At 41.6% G+C, this 17,619-nt stretch overlaps 2 long non-coding RNA genes across 2 annotated transcripts in view; one reads left to right on the top strand and one right to left on the bottom strand.

Moving 5' to 3' along the window:
• LOC129052296 (uncharacterized) overlaps positions 1-11,562 on the bottom strand; it is a 62,733-nt gene extending 51,171 nt beyond the window's left edge. The window contains exon 1 of the long non-coding RNA XR_008517273.1: positions 11,437-11,562. This is a non-coding gene — a long non-coding RNA (uncharacterized LOC129052296). The remainder of the gene's footprint in view (positions 1-11,436) is intronic.
• A 167-nt stretch (positions 11,563-11,729) lies between these two features.
• The window catches only part of LOC129052297 (uncharacterized), a 29,033-nt gene continuing 23,143 nt past the window's right edge, over positions 11,730-17,619 (top strand). Inside the window, exons 1-2 of the long non-coding RNA XR_008517274.2 lie at positions 11,730-12,247; positions 16,152-16,405. This is a non-coding gene — a long non-coding RNA (uncharacterized LOC129052297). The remainder of the gene's footprint in view (positions 12,248-16,151; positions 16,406-17,619) is intronic.

The following is a 17,619-nucleotide window of genomic DNA, read 5'->3' on the forward strand; positions in this document are numbered from 1 at the left end:
TTTGCATATGTGAGATGGATAGTCAAGACTCAATTTGTTAAAGTTGAATTCATTGAGGTATGATATATATACATGCAGTAAAATTCACCTCTTTTACATGTTCAGTTTGATGGATTTTGGCAAATACGTGCAGTCATATAATTATAACCTAACTGAGATATTTAGAATAGTTCCACCACCCCAAAAGCTTCTCTATGCCCCCCTTGGTAATTGATTCCCTCCCTCCACACCCTAGCCCCAAGTAAGCACTCACCTGATTTCTCCCCAGACATAATATAAATGGAATCATACAGTATGTAGCATTTTGAGTCTAGGTATTTGAACTTAGCAGAGTGCTTTTGAGATTCATTTCTTTGGAAGGCTGAGGCAGACGGATCACTTGAGGCCAGGACTTTGAGACCAGCCTGGCCAACATGGTGAAACCCCGTTTCTACTAAAAATACAAAAATTAGTCGGGCATGGTGGTGTGCACCTGTAATCCCAGCTACTGGGAAGGCTGAGGCAGGAGTATCCCTTGAACCCAGGAGGCGGAGGTTGCAGTGAGCAGAGATGGCACCACTGCACTTCAGCCTGGGTGACAGAGTGAGACTCTGTCTCAAATAAATAAATAAATAAATAAATATTTAAAATGAGATTTATTTATTTGGTTTGATGAGTGGTGTTCCATTGTATGGATATATGACAGTTAGTCTATCTCTTTATCGGTAATGGGAGTGTGGGTTGTTTCCAGTTTGGGGAGATTATAAATAATGCTACTATAAAGTGATCATAAACCAATCTTTGTGTGGACAGAAGTTTTCATTCCTTTTTTTTTTTTTTTGGTAAATCCCTAGAAACGAGATTGCTGGATTTTGTAGTAGGCTTATGTTTAACTCAAAAAAAAAAAATACTGCCTAAATGTTTTCCAGAATGTGTCTACCATTTTATTTCCCACCAGCAGTACTCCTGGACGTCTCTCAGCACTGTCTTTTTTTTTTTTTTTTTTTGCCACTGCAGTTGGTGTACAGTGGTATCTCACTGTGGTGTTAATTTATATTTCTCTAATGACTGATGATGTCAAGCATCCATATCTTTTATTTGGTACAGCATCTGTTCAAATATTTTGTACATTTTTTCATTTGCTTTATTTTTAAAGCTGCAGCAGTTATTTATATATTCTGGATACATACCTTTCATCAGATATGTGTTGCAAATATTTTCAACCCTTCAGTGGTAGAAAATTTTCAGTTTTCACTTTTTTAACAGGGTTTTGAGAAGAGCAGAAGTTTTTAATTTTGGCAAAGTTCAATTTATTAATGTTTTTGTTTATGGTTTGGGCTGATTCCTAAGAAATCTGCAAAATTTCAAAAATAGTTTCCCTTGTATTTTACTTGAGAATTTTTATGCTTTTAGCTTTTACACTTAGGCCTATGTTCCATTTCAAAGTAATTTTTATATAAGCTGAATATTGATGTCCAATTTTTCAAGCATCATTTGTTGAAATCCTTCACTATTCTTTCTCCATTGAATTACTGGTACTTTTGTTCAAAGTCAATTGACCATATGATTCTATTCAAGAACTCTATTTCTGCCCTGTTGATATACATGTCTATCCTTATGTCAATACCACAATAACTTCTAAAAACATCTTATTAAGATATGTTTTACATGCCATAAAATCCACCTATCTAAAGTTTAGTGGCTTTTTAGCATATTCATATTCACACAATCTAATGTTGGAATATTTTTATCACCCCCAAAAGAAACCCCATGATGAATAATCACTCCCCATTCCACCCTCCCAGTCTCTGTCAATCTACCACCAACCTACTACTAAACTCCCACTAATCTGTCTCTATGCATCTGCCTATTCTGGACATTTCACATACATGAAAGTGCATAAAACATGATCTTCTGCATCTGGCTTATTGTACTCAGCGTATTGTTCTCAACAGTCATCTATTTTGTCACACATGTTAGTACATCATTCCCCTTTGTGACTGAATAATATTATCGATTTCACAGTTGTTAGGCATTGGAGTTGTGTCCCCCTTTGGGCTATTATGAATAATGCTGCCATGAACATTCATGTAAAAATTTTGGTGTGAATATATGTTTTTATATCTCCTGGGTATGTATATAGGACTGGAATTGCTGGGTCACATGGTAGCTATATAGTTAGCATCTTGGAAAACTGCCAAACTGTTTTCCAAAGTGGTTCCGGTATTTTACACTGCCACCAGCAATATATAAAAGTTTGGACTTTTTCACATTCCTGTCAACACTTGTTATTATCTGTTTTTTTTTTTTTAATTATAGCCGTCTCGGTGGGTGTGAAATAGGTCTTATTATGGTTCTGATTTGCATTTCCCTAATGATTAATGATGGTAGCATCTTTTCAGGTGTTGGCTATTTGTATGTCTTCTTTGGAAAAATCAGTATTCAAGCCCCTTGCCCCTTTTTAAAATGCATTTTTGTCCTTTTATTATTGAGGTTTAAGAGTTCTTTGTATATTCTAGATACAAGTTCATTATTAAATATATAAAATCCAAATATTTTATCCCATTCTGTGGACTGCCTTTTCACTTCCTTGATGGTGTCCTTGAGGCAAACTTCCATTTCGATCAAGTCCACTTCATCCAGCTTTTGTTTTTTGTCACTAGTGCTTTGATGCCAAAGAAACCATTGCCTAACCCAGTATCATGAAGATAAACTCCTATATTTTCTTCTAGGAGATCTATAATTTTAGCTCTACATTTAGTTATATGAGTCATTTCAAGATAATTTTTTGCGTGATGTGAGGCAGGGACCAACTGCTTTCTTTTGCATATGTATATCTACTTTTCTCAGCAACATTGGTTGAAAAGACCATTTTCTTTTCTGGCACCCTCATCAAAAATCAATTGAAGATTTATTTTTGGACTCTCCATTCTATTCTACTGATCTGTATGTCTATCATAATGTCACTGCCATCATATCTTAATTACTGTAGTTTTGTGGTAAGTTTTCAAATTGAGAAATGTGAGTACCCCAGCTTTGCTCTTTTTTTTTTCAAGTTTGCTTTGACTATTCTAGGCCAGTTCCTTGTATTTCCTAAATACTTATAGTCATTGCTGTTGGGTAGAGTGCTATAGATGTCCATCAGCTATAGTTGGTATAAGTGTGCTAATGTCTTCTATTTCTTTGTCGACCTTTAACTTTGCTGGACTACCCACTGAAAGCGGGATATTAAGGTCTCCTTAATATTGTCTATTTTTTCTTTCAATTATGTCAGCTTTTGCTTTGTTTATTTTGAGGCTGTGTTTCTAGGTACATATCTGTTTATAATTGTTATATCTTCTTCATGAATGGCACTTTTATCATTTAAGATCTTTTTTATCCTCAGTATTTGTTTTTTCTTAAATTCTTTTCTATCTGATATTAATATACCTACCCCAGCTTTTTTTGATTACTGTTTGAAACCAAGCAGTATGTTCTTTTCACTCTTTTATATTCAAGCTGTTTATTTCTTTGAACCTACAGCGTGTGTCTTTTAGGCAGCACATAGCTAGATCAAGTAATTGTATCTGTTCTCTTAATCTCTGCCTTTTGACTGTTGTGCCTAACTGACTTTTATATAAAGTAATTACTGATAAGGGAGGATTTATGTTTTCCATTTTGCTATTTTGAAATTCCAAAACAGAGGAACAAAAGACACACAGATTGTAGAAAACAAGTATCTGTGTCTCTACATATCTGTGTCTCTTTTGTTGCTCTGTTTTGAGATTCCTGCATTTTGTGTTAGATAGATACTTTCTAGTCTACCTTTTAATCCTTTTGCTGTTGTTGTTGTTTACTATTTTTTGTGATATCGTCTTAGTGGTTGACCCAGTGATTACAATTAACGTATTAACATACAACAATCTGGTTCACATTAGTATGAGTTCAATTTCAATAATGTACAAATCTTTGCTCCAAGTTGCTCTGTTCCCTCCTCTTTTTTATACTATTATTGTCATATAAATTAAAACTTAATACCTTATAAAGCCACAAGTACAGTTTTATAATAATTGCTTCATGCAGTTGCCTTTTAAAACAGATGGGAAAGAAAAGATTAGAAGCAAATGTGTATTTACCCTGACTTTCATAACATCTATGTAACTGCATTTAGCAATTCTTTTTATTTCTTTTATAGTTTTGAGTTACTATCTAGTGACCTTTCATTTCAGCTAAATAGATCTGCTTAGACTTTCTTGCATGAAGTGTCTACTAGTAATACATTTCTTTAGTTTAGTTTAACTGGGAGTGTCTTATTACTTTTTTTGGCGGGGGGAGTGATGTTAAGCTGCATATACCTTTTTGGTTGAGTTTTTTACTTTCAACACCTTGAACATATCATCCCATGTCTTTGGCTTTCATGTTTTCTGACTTTCACCATCACTTAGCAGTAATGATTGGAAAGGTTCTCTCCTTTCTCATGGTCTCGGGGGCAGCCTTTTGGGGAGCAGTAATGAGACACTTCTACAACTTACACTAGCAAAGTGCCACAGAGGAGAATAAGTACGGGGCCAGAACTTTCACACTGGATAGCAGCAACTAGACCCCCACCTTCCTGGTGTCAACAAAGGCCAAGTAGAGAACCTGGTCTTCTACCACCTCTTGGTGGTGACAAGACAATACTCTCTCTCTCTCTCCTCTAAAAGATCTGTGCCAGAGAAACACAGATAAAACAAGAAGTTTAAGTAGGATTCAAGTTGTCATAACATAATACCTGTAATGCCCAGATTTCAACAGAAAATCATTAATTATAGCAAGAACAAGAAGATTTAAAGTTAAATGAAAAAAGACAATGAATCAATGTCAACATCAAGATACAAGAGAAGTTAGAATTATCTGCCAAAATATTAAATCACTCATGGTAAAAGTGCTTCAATGAGCAATTACAAATAAATTTAAAACAAGTGGAAAAAATAGAGTATCAGCAAGAAGGAAAATGGAAGATTTAAAGGAGAACCAAATGGGAATTTTAGAACTGAAAAGTACAATCAACAAAATTAAAAATTCAATGGCTGAACTCAACAGAAGAATTGAGAGGAAAGGAAATACAGTCACGCAGTGCATACCATTTCAATTAACAACAGACCACATATAAGACTGTGGTCCTATATGATTATAATGGAGCTGAAAGATTCCTATTGCCTAGTGACATTGTAGCCATTATACTATCATAGCATAACACATCATTCATGTGTTTGTTGTGATACCAGTGTAAACAAGTCTGCTGTGCTGCCATTTGATAAAAGTCTAACACATATAATTATGTACAGTACGTCATACTTGATAGTGATAATTAACAACTATGTTACTGGCTTATGTATTTACTATACTCTGCTTTTATCATAATTTTGGAGTGTACTCCTTGTACTTACTAAAAAAAAAAGTTAGCTATAAAACAGCCTAAAGCAGGTCCTTCAGCGGATATCCAGAAGTAGGCATTGTTATCACAGGAGATGACAGCTCCATGGGTGTTACTGCCCCTGAAAACCTTCCAGTGGGACAAGATGTGAAGGCAGAAGACAGTGATATTGGTGATCTTGACCTTGTGGAGACCTAGGCTAATATGTGTGCTTATGTCTTCGTTTTTAACAAAGTTTAAAAAGTAAAAAAAATAAAATGAAAACAAATAGAATAAAAGCTTATAGAGTAAGGATATAAAGGATATAGAGTAAGGATATTTTTATACAGCTGTACAATGTGTTTGTGTTATTATAAAAGAGTCAAAAAGTTTTAAAAAATTAAAAGTTTATAAGGCTAAAAAGTTACAAAAAGCTAAGTTTAATTTATTATTGTGAACATAAAAATAACTAAAAATAAATATAGTGTAGCCTAAGTGTATAGTGTTATTATAAAGTCTACAGTAGTGTACAGTGATGGCTTCACATTATCTCACCACTCATTCACTGGCTCACTCATAGAAACTTCCAGTCCTGCAAGCTCCACTCATGGTAAATGCCCTATACAGGTGTCTCATTTTTACAATCTTTTATATTTACTGTACCCTTTCTATGTTCAGATATGTTTAGAGACACAAATAATCACCGTGGTGTTACAATTGCCTACAGTATTCAATATAGTCACATGCTGTACAGCCTCTTGCTCCTTGTAGTCTAGGAGCAAGAGGCTCTACCATGTGGCCAGGTGTGTAGCAGGCTGCACCATCTTGGTTTGTCTAAGTGCATTCTATGATATTCACGTAATGATACAATCGCCTAAGGATGCGTTTCTGAGAATGAATCCCCATCGTTGAGCAACACATGACTGTAATAAGTAAACTGGAAGATAGAAATTATCCAAAATGAACAACAGAAATAAAACAGACTGGGAAAAAAATGAACAGGGCCTCCCAAACCTGTAGGACTATAACAACAACAATAAATCTAATATCACATTACCAAAGTCCCAGAAGGGGAGAAGAAAAAGGGCAGGGCTGAAAAACCCTTCACAACTCATTTTTTTAATGTTTCATATCATCAAAGTTTGCTTATATTTGCACCTACATTTGAGAGCTTCTCCTTGTTATTTTTTCTTCCATTTCAAGTCATCCACCTGGGATCACTTTACTTCGGTCTGAATTATAACCTCTCTCAGTTTGCATACGTGAAAATATATTTACTTTTCCTTCCTTCTGAAAACATACTTTGCCCTCCTCAGTCTGCTTAGGATTGATTTTATTTGTTCTGGAGAATTTTGATCATACCTTTCAAAATATTGCCTCTTACCTTTTCTCTTTCCTCCCCATCTTTAGTATAGTTGGACATTCTCAGTCCTTCCTTTTCGCCTTCCCCCCTCTTTCATATTTGCCATCCCTAGTATTTTTGTGTTGTATTCTGTTTAACATACACAGAATTATCTTCCACTTCAATAATTTTCCCTTCACCTTTATTTACTCTATTTCATCCAATTAGTTATTTAAAAAATATGCACTGCGTGCATGCGTGTGTGTGTATATGTGTTTCTAGAAGTTCTATTTATTTCTTTTTTACGTGACCATTTTTAAACATTCACTTGCTTTACACCGTACCCATATTTTCAAACTTGCATTTCTTTAAACATATTAAACAGGTTTACTTTGTATTCTGAATCTGATAATCCTGATATCAGAATTCCCGTGGGCATGTTTATTAGTCAATTCTCACATTGCTATAAAGAACTACCTGAGACTGGGCAGTTTATAAAGAAATGAGCTTTAATTGACTCACAGTTCTGCAGCCTGTACAGGAAGCATGGTTAGGGAGGCCTCAGGAAACTTACAGTCACGGAGGGTGGGTGAAGGGGAAGCAAGAACCTTCCTCACATGGTGACAGGAGAGAGAAAGAGTGAAGGGTGAAGTGCCACACACTTTTAAAGCATCAGATCTTGTGAGAACTCACTCACTATCACAGGAACAGCAAGGAGAAAATCTGGCCACATGATCCAATCACCTCCCACCAGGTCCCTCCCCCAACAACAGGAATTACAATTCAACAAGAGATTTAGGTGGGGACACAGAGCCAAACCATATCAGCATGAATCTGCTATTATTTCTTCCATCTTCCATTCATGGTTCATTTTCTCAATTGCCACTTGCGATGTTTGGTTGCAAGTTTTAATATTTTTGGAACTGCATCTTTTCATTACTATCTGAGCTTTAAATTAACGATGATTCCTTTAAAAAGGACCCGGGCATGCTCCTGTGGCAACACAGTCAGCACCACCCTGCTCTACTTGACATTAAATTATCAGCTTGAGGTTACTTTGGGTGATCAAAAGTGTGAAATTGGGCTACAAATCTGCTTGAAGTCTGGCTTATAATAATATGTTATCAGGAGAGAGATTTTTCCTGCACTCTGCCCTAAGTAAATTATCCTCCTCCAGGGGAGAGTAGCAATAGTGGGGAGAAGTCAGCTGGAGGAGGGTAGGGACAGGCTTACTCTTAGTGAAATTGTATCCTGATGTTGAGCATGCAGCCCGTTAGCCACAGCCATATGCAGAAGTCTTTCATTGGCTGTCTTTGCAGGGGAGAATCCTGCTCCTTGATTCCTATCCCCTTGACCATTTGCCCTCTGAAGCCACAGAAACTGAACTCCTAGCCACCATCACCAGATTTGCCAATGCCCTCGAGAAATGGATTTAGTGATGCTCTGTTCCACTCCCTTGATTTCCACTTCCACTGAAGTTTGTACTTATCAGTTGTTTTTCTGTTGCTTTTTATTGTTTTTGCTTTATTTGCAGACCAAAGAATATATAATTTAAAGATTTAAAAAGTATGTAATTCTGCACTGTTCAGAAAGATGTTCATTCACTGTATCTATTCACCTTGCAGTTGCTAATGGGAGCTCTGGCCTTTCTCTGTCCCTCACATCCACCAAGCTCATCCCCCATTCCCAGTTCAGGCTCATGGGACACTCCTTGTCCAATTCCTTCTATGCCTGATGATACCCGGTCTCACATGTCTCAGCTCACATCCTCCGTTCTCAGAGCAGTCTTTCTGACCTATTAAAAACAAACCATGACATTGGAAAGCCTATTTTCCTGTTTTTTTCCCTTATCCATAGCATTTCTCATTGTCCGAAATTAACTTGTGGACATATATTATAGCCTCTTTTTGTGTGTATTCAGACACTAGAATCGAAACTCTACAAGGGCAGGGAACTTGTGCATTTTATTGACTGCTTTTGTCGTGCCAAAGCATATGCCAGCTGTCAGTATGTGTTTGCTGAATGAATGAATGAATGAATAACTGGGACTCTGGGGGGACTTAAGAACTCTTGATGGAAGGAAGCCATACTCTCACCTATGTCTCATTCCATGTTTGCTTTCGTTTGGGGAAATTTAAATGTTCAGCTGGTGAAATATAAGAATCGGTCTCTGTGCATTCTCACGGGCATACTTGTTCATTTTCTTCTCTACTTCTACTGTGCACATTTCACATTGGTAGAACATTATGAATAACCCACGCTGACAGCTGGTGACTTCAGCTCACCTTCTACTGCCCTGCTTCTGGACCTAATAGCTACACATACAGAACCTTAGGGCCAGAAAGTGCCTTTGGGTCTTCTAGGTTGCAAATTCCTTTGAACACCTATTGATGAGCCGCACCATTTCTCCAGAAAAGAAAATGTGGGTGTGGCGTGCGCTGTAATAATAAAATATCTTTCTGGTGAAACTGACTTGATCCAAACTGGCTTCAATAAAAAGCAATAGTTTGGGTCAATATCTGAAATGTCTATGGAAGAGCTGGCTTCAGGGGCAACTTTAACTTCATGGGGTTACAATCCCACTTTACCCCCAGCCGCAGCAGTTCTTTTCACAGTGTGGCCCTTGGCCGTATCAGGGCCTTCCCACACAATTCCATGAGGCAGCTCCAGTCTCCTTCCACTGACAATCAGTTTTAGCCCAGCAGGCAGGAGCAAGTCTCTTCTAGTATGCTCCTAAATTCCTGCCATTCACTGGGATTGGACTGGCCGAGGCCTGTGTCACTGCAGAACCCTGCAGAACCAACCACTATAAGGTGGGATTCTGCCTGGGTCACATCCAGCCATCCCTGCAGTGCGGGGGTGCCCAGAACTCAGGAGCAAGCCACATCCGCAACTCACACACATGGTGGGGGAGTAAAAGTTAGGTTGAAGATTTTTCATGTAAATACAATTCACAGACAAAGATATTCAAAAGCATTTGATACAAGCAAGGGAGCCTGGCGACTAGAAGAAATTGGAGAAACAGAACTGAACTCGTCCCCAAGGTCAGAGATTAAAACCTGGATGGGGGATGGTGGTTATCTCAGGATATAAAACTTAAGGGGGTTGGGAGTTGTTTATTCAACAAATATGTGTTGAGCAGGTCGTCCATGTCAGTCACAGTGTCAGGATGCTGGGGTGAGTTCTGGACCATCCATTTCAGTGAGGAACACAGACAATGTGAATCCATATCTAAATGAGATCATTTCAGGCCAATTAAGTGTATTAAAGGCATTAAGACAGGGTGTTACAGAGAATGGCAGAGGTGATGGGGAGCTTCTTTAACTGGAGTAGTCAAGGAGGGTTTCTTAGAGGAGGTGGCATTTGAGCAGTGCCTGAGTGAGCAGGAGGAACCCAGGTAAAGTGTAGAGGGCAGAGTTCCAACTAACGGCAGCAGATGAGTCCAGAAGCCTGATCCAGGATACGTTTAGTGTGTCTGAGAACTGAAGGAATACCTGTACTGGCTAGAGTGCAGCAGGCGGGACAGAGGGGACATGGCCCAATCTTGCATATGGATGGACTACACTGAGGAGTTAGGGTTTTGGTCCCAATGCTACATGGAGCCATTGTAATATTTTAATTAAGCAGGGGGTTTATGTTTTTAAATGATCTATCGAGAAACAATGTATAGCTTGAACTGGAGAGAAACAAATTGGAATCTGGGCCATAGGTGAGGAGATGGGCAGAGGTGGGCACTTGTTTGAAAAAGCTGAAGATGGAGCTGCCAGGACGTGCCAGTGGGTGGGATATGAGCAGTAGGGGAGAGAGAGGCTTTTGGCTTAAGCAACTGGTGGATGGTGTGTTTTTACTGAGATGGAGGACTTGTGGGGCGAATCTGGAAGCATGCTGGACTAGGAGGGAGGGGTCAGTAGAATCCATTACCTTCCAAGAAATTGCTAGGACAGGAGATGATCCACAAGCCAAGCCAGCAGAGACAGCACTGAGACGGGTGGAGTGGGTCTTGTCGGTTAAGGCAGAGTGTCAACATTCCGTATTCGGCTTCAACTTCGCAACACATTCGTTCATTTTAAAGGGTCATTTTAACCGAGTTACCACTTGATCAGGTTTGGATCTCTCTAGAGAAAAACTGGGTATCTTTTCTGGACACTTCTCAGCTCTCTCTTGTTGTAAGAACTAAGTAGCCAAACTCTCCCTGGCTGGGACTGCAAAGATGTAAATGCTGCAGCCGTGAGACTCACCTCCATCAGGCCAAAGCTTTGAGAGCGTGGAGGCTGGAGCAAGGCCATGCAAGGCGTCCTCTGAACCTGTGATTCTAATATGCTCTGGGAACAGATTCAAGGGACGTGTCCAGGCCTCTCTGCAAGGGAATGGCAGGGTGAGCTAATTCTGAGGCACCTCTGCCACCCCCATGGATGGCTCTATTGACAGAGCCAAAGACTTCTTGGACAAAAGTGAAAGAAACTCACTCAAAGTAGTTGAAGAAATAAAAGGGTGTAGTTATTGAAAAGATGAAGGAGAATCTTACCAAAGCCAAGGACAGGGTGGGCCCTGCACAAGGGCAGGGTGGGAGCAAGCAAGATGTTCTGCTGACAAGAAGGTCCCACGGTTTCTGGTCAATTTTGCTGGAGGTCCTGCTCCATGTCTCTGTCCCTGTCTCTTCATCTCTCTGTCCCTTGCTGTAAGTCTGAGTGCTTATCTCTGTCCTTTTGTGGTTTGAGTGTGTCAGGGGGTGCATACCTACCTCCACTTCTCTGGATGTCTCTATGGGTGTTTCTGTTTCTCTGCTTCAGTGTTCATCTCCTGTCTCCTCCTCCTTTCTCTATGTTCTCTTTCCACGTAACTGGAGACGGCTGAGCCAACATGGCAGCCTCTAGCCTAAGAGGTAAAATTACTTCCAGGTTAAGCCCCCTGCAGAGGCTAACTCCAACCTGATTGGATGAGTCAGAGTCAGTCATCCACTGTGGTCCAATCATCAATTGCTAATGGGAGGGCTGATGCAATCCTCCCATGATTGCAAGGGGCAGGCCTGTGTTTGGAACAGGAAGGAATTCCTTGTAGACGCCATGGTTGTGAGCAGGACAGAAACTCCGCCGCAAGGGTTCTGGGGATATTACAGGGACTAGAGGAAGCAGTGTGATCAGTGTGAAAGTAGCAAGGCCGTGATTTATTTCTTGGGCATGTAGTTTTCTCCCGAGGCCTCTGCTTGGTTGTTTTACCCAGCATCGGTGCCAAAGGAGATTTCCCCAAAGGGAAAAGTACTGCAGTGGTCTACGCATTATAGTCCTTTCCCGTTTGCAGGCTCTCCCACACATTCCTTCTTCTGTTCCCAAACCACAGGAGACGACGAGAAAGAGAACAGACAACCTGTCCAGATAATTTGCCTTTGGAGTCTGCAGGGCTGGTGAAGGCATCCTGAGATGGGGGAGACCCCTGGGGACCTCCACAGTCAGGGCTCCCACCTCCTCTCCTACACCGCTCTGCCTCATGCCGTGGGTTGCCTGTCTGACTGTCTCAAGACTGGGGGTTCTCCTGTGAGCAGATGGCTGCTTAGTGTAAGTAGAACAACATATTTTTAAAATAATATTTAACAGAAGGGAAGAAGGAGGCCTTACCGCAGTCAAACCACCCTTCCTAGCTCGAATCCAATGCATCCTCCCATAGTGTAAAGGCCGCCCCCACACTCTCTCGTGACAACTGTGGGGTGTGGGGTGTGGGGTGCGGGGTGTGTTGCTAAATTCAAAGACAGGAAAGCAGCTTGGGTGCATCTTTAGAAGCGTGAACACCCCTAGTATTCACTCTAGATATTTCTCCAGATCGTCCTTCCTCAGGCACATTTTCCTGCCTGTCCATTTACTTTTATTGTTAATTTTCCATCATTCTACTCTTTGGACCCTTTCCTTTATATGGTCTTTTATTCTCTCTAATTTTGAGCCTTATTCTTCAGCTACTAAATTCCTTACACGTGATATTATTTATTTCTCACTCTGCGTGTCAGCCCCGCCTCTCCCTCATTGAGAATCTTTCACCTGTTGACTTCTTTGTCACTCCAGGCTCTAGGTAGAGGAAGTGGCTGAATTTCCAGATGAATTGTTTCCATGATAAAAAGGGAGGACCTCTCCATATATTTTGCATTTCTGTTCACATTTTTTTTTAAACAGAGAAGAAAGACAACTCACTAAATTCAGCCACTTACTTAATTTGTGTTTTCTTTAAGCAAATGACGTTCATATTCTAGAATAAGTGATGTCAAAAAGAGGTTATATACCATTACCTTAAGTGGCAAAGCAGTTAGTATCCCTTTGCCTTGAAGAGAAAGTAAATGTAAAACTAAATTCAGTGGACAAGAGCTATTGATATGATGAAATCCCAGCTCCATGAGGTGACTCGGAGAAGCCTCTGAGCTGAAACCCCTGGGCTCCTGGTTAAAAGGAAGAATTATCCGGTGCTGAAAAGTAATGGAAGCCTCACAGACACCACGCTGGAACTTTCTTCTTGTGGTAATCGCAGTTCTTTCTCTGTGTGATTGATTTGATATTTCACACCTCGTCTGTGTACAGGGAAGGCCTTCTCTGGCTTGTCTTCTCCCTCTGAGACCAGCTCGGAACCGACCCTGAATCATGGATGTTTGTTGCTGGAAAGGTCTTCAGCTACCCCCTAATCCTTTCATTTCATACTTGGAGTAACTAGGGCTCAGAGAGGTTAAGTGTCTTTTTGGCGGTCTCACAGCTTGTTAGTGTTGGAGGCCAGCTTGCAGCTGAGGAGCGGGTTTCTCAACCCTGACTTTCCCATGTGCAAATGACAATGGCTTAGGCTTCAGGAGTGTAGGGACTTTTTGGGGCACCATGTTATCGTCTCATTTTTCAAAAGGCTAGGCTTTCAGTGCTGTCTGTCATTTTCAGCAAAGGTGAGAGCTGCATTTGCATAAAACAAGGTCTCCGATTCTGCATTTTGACCCACAGGGGCAAGACTGAGCTTCCATCTGGAGGTGCAGCCACCACCAGGCTCCAGTTTCAAGGTTTTCTCAGATTTCCTGAGCACTTCTAACCAGTTTATCGTCTCATTTAATAAGGAAGAAGGAGCAATTCAAAACCATCACATCCACATTATTCAAAGTCTCTCTAGCCTGGACTGGTGCAGCCCAGGACCCTAGCAACCGGATGATATTGGATATGAAAACCCCAGCAATTTGTAAACTGTCAAGCTTAATACAAGGTCTTTGTGCTAATGGGATTGTATTGACTCGAGCATTATCAGAAGAAGAGGTTGATGGAATGCTAGGACGAAATGAAGATATGACACACATTTTGGGTGCATCTCCTAGGCCCTGTAAATTTGCGTATTGAATTGGAAGCGTAGCAGTTCATTGGCCATGACCACAGCTCACCGTGGCCAGGCCCAGCTATGCTCACTGTGCACAGCGAGGAGAAATTTGAGGTTTGTCGTCCCGATACAGGCAGGAAGCATGAGCATGTACGGTGTGTGTTCTTCCCACACCCATGTCCCTGGACCCTTGCCAGGTCCCTTTTCTCTCCTATTCCCTCCCACGTGAAGCTCCAGCAGCCAGCTCTATTTTGCGCCAGATGCAGACAGAATGCTGTGAGGACACTCTGCTCAGTGGAAGGTGGCTCAGGGCTCGGGAGGCCGCGTGTAGGAGCCAGTAAAAAGGGCGAATGTGCATTTGCCTTCCTCCTCCTCTTCAAACAGCTCCCTAACCACCCAGCAGGCCTGGCTCTGCCTTCACACATGAAAAGTCCATTCTGGCTTTCCAAGGCCCTCAGGCAGCCACAGCCCTTCATGGCCTCATTCCAGCAGGAAGTGTCAAAGGAATTCTGCCCTGGGACATCTCACTTCTTTCCTGATAATGGGCCAGCACTGTCCTTCCTTCCCTTCTCAGGTCTGAGGGGCAGACACCATGCCATGGTGACAGCATGTTCCCCTGATGGAAAGGCCACCAGAACCACTGGTAGTCCAGCTGGACACTGCGGAGCCCTGGGACCACACCCACTGCCTCTCTCCAGACTCCTTACATGAATAAATGAAACCCACTTGGATGAAGACTTTTGATTAACGAAGCAAGATTCTTGTTGCTCACAGTCCCAAGCATAGCAAGCTGAGATGCTGTGCAGACCTCAGACCAGCGCGGCCATCCACGTGGCATGTTCTGTCATCACGGCTCACGTCTCAGCTGTGGCCCCACAACTTGTGCCATCGTGTTGCACATGAGTGCTGAGTTGAGCAAATAGTATCTTCTGCCTCAGTGGTCTCTTTCCCCCAGTGAGACATGGCTGTGCTTTGGTTCCCACTCACCATTGGTTTTGGACCTAGAAATCAGTTTCTGAAATGCCACATCCTGGTGCAGTTGGGTAAAAACATGCACAGGAAAATCAAGCTACTGAAGGTCTGAGTACACCTGGCAACGTGCACAGATTTCGCTGTCCTTCTGGGCCCATCTCCTCCAATAGGACCAGGAGAACCTCCCACACCTGATGCTGGGGCATAGCCTTTGGACAGCACCTTCCTGGTCTCTAGGATTGAGAGTCCATATATCAGTCAGTCAGGAAGATGGGGTCAAAAGGCTGTGGCAACTCGAGAGAGATCTGCCAGGTTTCTGTGAAGATGGCCCTGCTGGCTCCACATTTAAGAAGGACAGGATGGGAAGGGCCTCTTTGTGAAGAACAGAACTGGACAGACTCACAGTTGCCTAGTGGAGTTTGCAGTGTTGATGAGAACTAAGAACCGGCTCAACAATTCCCTCTCTTAAAAACTTTCTTTTCTTACTAATATTTCAGAAATGTTAGTACCAAAAAGCCTATAATTGCATCAGAAAATATTAAGAAATGTTAACAACATATAAGTCAGGAGAGAGAGAGCTATCTTTCCATATGAAAGCTCTCTGTGAGGGACAGTAAGAACACTGATCTCTTCCAGTTTCTTCTTGTATATGTCACACATTGAAGCCTCATGGGGCCCCATGAGGCAGCAAGACTCCTGACAACAGGGTAAAGATCCTCACCTCTTGTTGGTTGGCCCAGAGTCTTAACAATTTTGGTTAAAAAATGTAGAGTTAGGCCGGGTGCAGTGGCTCATGCCTGTAATCCCAGCACTTTGGGAGGCTGAGGCGGGTGGATTATGAGGTCAGGAGATCAAGACCACCCTGGTCAACGTGGTGAAGCCCCCGTTTCTACTAAAATAAAAAAATTAGCTAGGAGTGGTGGTGCATGCCTGTAATCCCAGCTACTCGGGAGGCTGAAGCTGGGGAATCACTTGAACCCAGGAGGTGGAGGTTGCAGTGAGCTGGGATTGTGCCACTGCACTCCAGCCTGGCAACAGAGCAAGATTCTGTCTCAAAAAAAAAAAAAATGTAGAGTTTAGAAATTAATTTGTATTATAGAAAGAGTTTTCATTGTGTGTGGATTTGACCAAGGATTAAATTCTGTACCCCTTTTCACATCACAGGTGTATGCCGTGTGCCTGGCATTTTCCAACCACACCGAATTGATCATTTCCTAATGACCACATGGCTGAGAACCTCACAGCACCTCCTTCTGGGGGCCTGTTTCTCCCAAGTCCTCCCAGGGACTTGGCAGCTTCATCTCTAAGGCCTGCAGAGGCTGTGGCTATGGCTGTCCATTGTTCTCGCTCCTTGGCTTCAGTTCAGAGCCATCAAATACCTGCAGCTCGCACACTGGAACATTCATATTTTGGATAACGTAAGTTGAAAAATAATTTACTAAAAGTCAGTGCATCATCTTTGTAACAATTTTCAGCATCTTGACAAAAGTGAGAAGTCATTCTCAATGATATAGTTTTGCCAGTTATTTTTTCCCCAAGATTTTAAAAATATGATTTTTTATTTAGGAAACTGGTCAATAAACACTAATTCTGGTGAAAGAAAATGCATGCTACATAATTCATTAAATCCCACAGGCTCTCTGCATACCCCGCCATTCAGAAATGTTTACATGCCAAGCAAACGATTTTCAGTGTAATTAAAGAAATGAATTGTGGCTGTAGATTGCAGGACTCTGATCACCAAACTTTCCAGCCACCTCTTTTTTTTTTTTTTTTTTTTTTTTTTGAGACAGAGTCTTGCTCTGTGGCCCAGGCTGGAGTGCAGCGGCTCAATCTCGGCTCACTGCAAGCTCCGCCTCCGTGGTTCACACCATTCTCCTGCCTCAGACTCCTGAGTAGCTGGGACTAGAAGCGCCCGCCACCACGCCCAGCTAATTTTTTTGTAGTTTTAGTAGAGACAGGGTTTCACTGTGTCCGCCAGGATGGTCTCAATTTCCTGACCTCGTGATCTGCCTGCCTCGGCCTCCCAAAGTGCTGGGATTACAGGTGTGAGCCACCGCGCCTGGCCCTTTCCAGCCCCCTCTTACCTTATTATTGGTTTTATACTCAAATGTCACCCTGGGAGTGGCACAGGGAGGGAGGGAGCCCACAGCATGGGAAGCTTCAAGAGATCCTGGCATTTGGAGAAGGTGGGTGAGCCTAGAGTTCACCTGGAGAGATTTTTACTTTCTTTCACTTCTAAAAACAGTGCCCATTTTTTTCTTTTTTGGTGGGTTTTATTGTGTTTTGGGTAATTTTTTAAGCAGTCAACAAAACAGCTTTCAGAAAATGGAAAACCCAGAGTATAATCTATTGGAAGCTTCTGGTTTTGACCAGTTCGTTGCTTTACCTGCTGGGCCTGTGATATGAAGAAACATCATGGCTTCAACAGCAACCTCGAAGATGAACTTCGTTGAAGGGGAATGCACATTGAGGTTTATGATTGCTGCTATGAAAAGAGTGCACATCCTTTCCTTCGAAACACAAGTAATGTGTAAGAGCCACACGTTACTGTGTCAGGGCAGCATTTTAGAGAAAAATAAAAATTAGAACTATTTTAGTCTTCACTAGCATGTAGACACAAACACACATA

The sequence above is a fragment of the Pongo abelii genome, chromosome 21 (assembly GCF_028885655.2).
Source record: "Pongo abelii isolate AG06213 chromosome 21, NHGRI_mPonAbe1-v2.0_pri, whole genome shotgun sequence".
NCBI lineage: Eukaryota > Metazoa > Chordata > Mammalia > Primates > Hominidae > Pongo > Pongo abelii.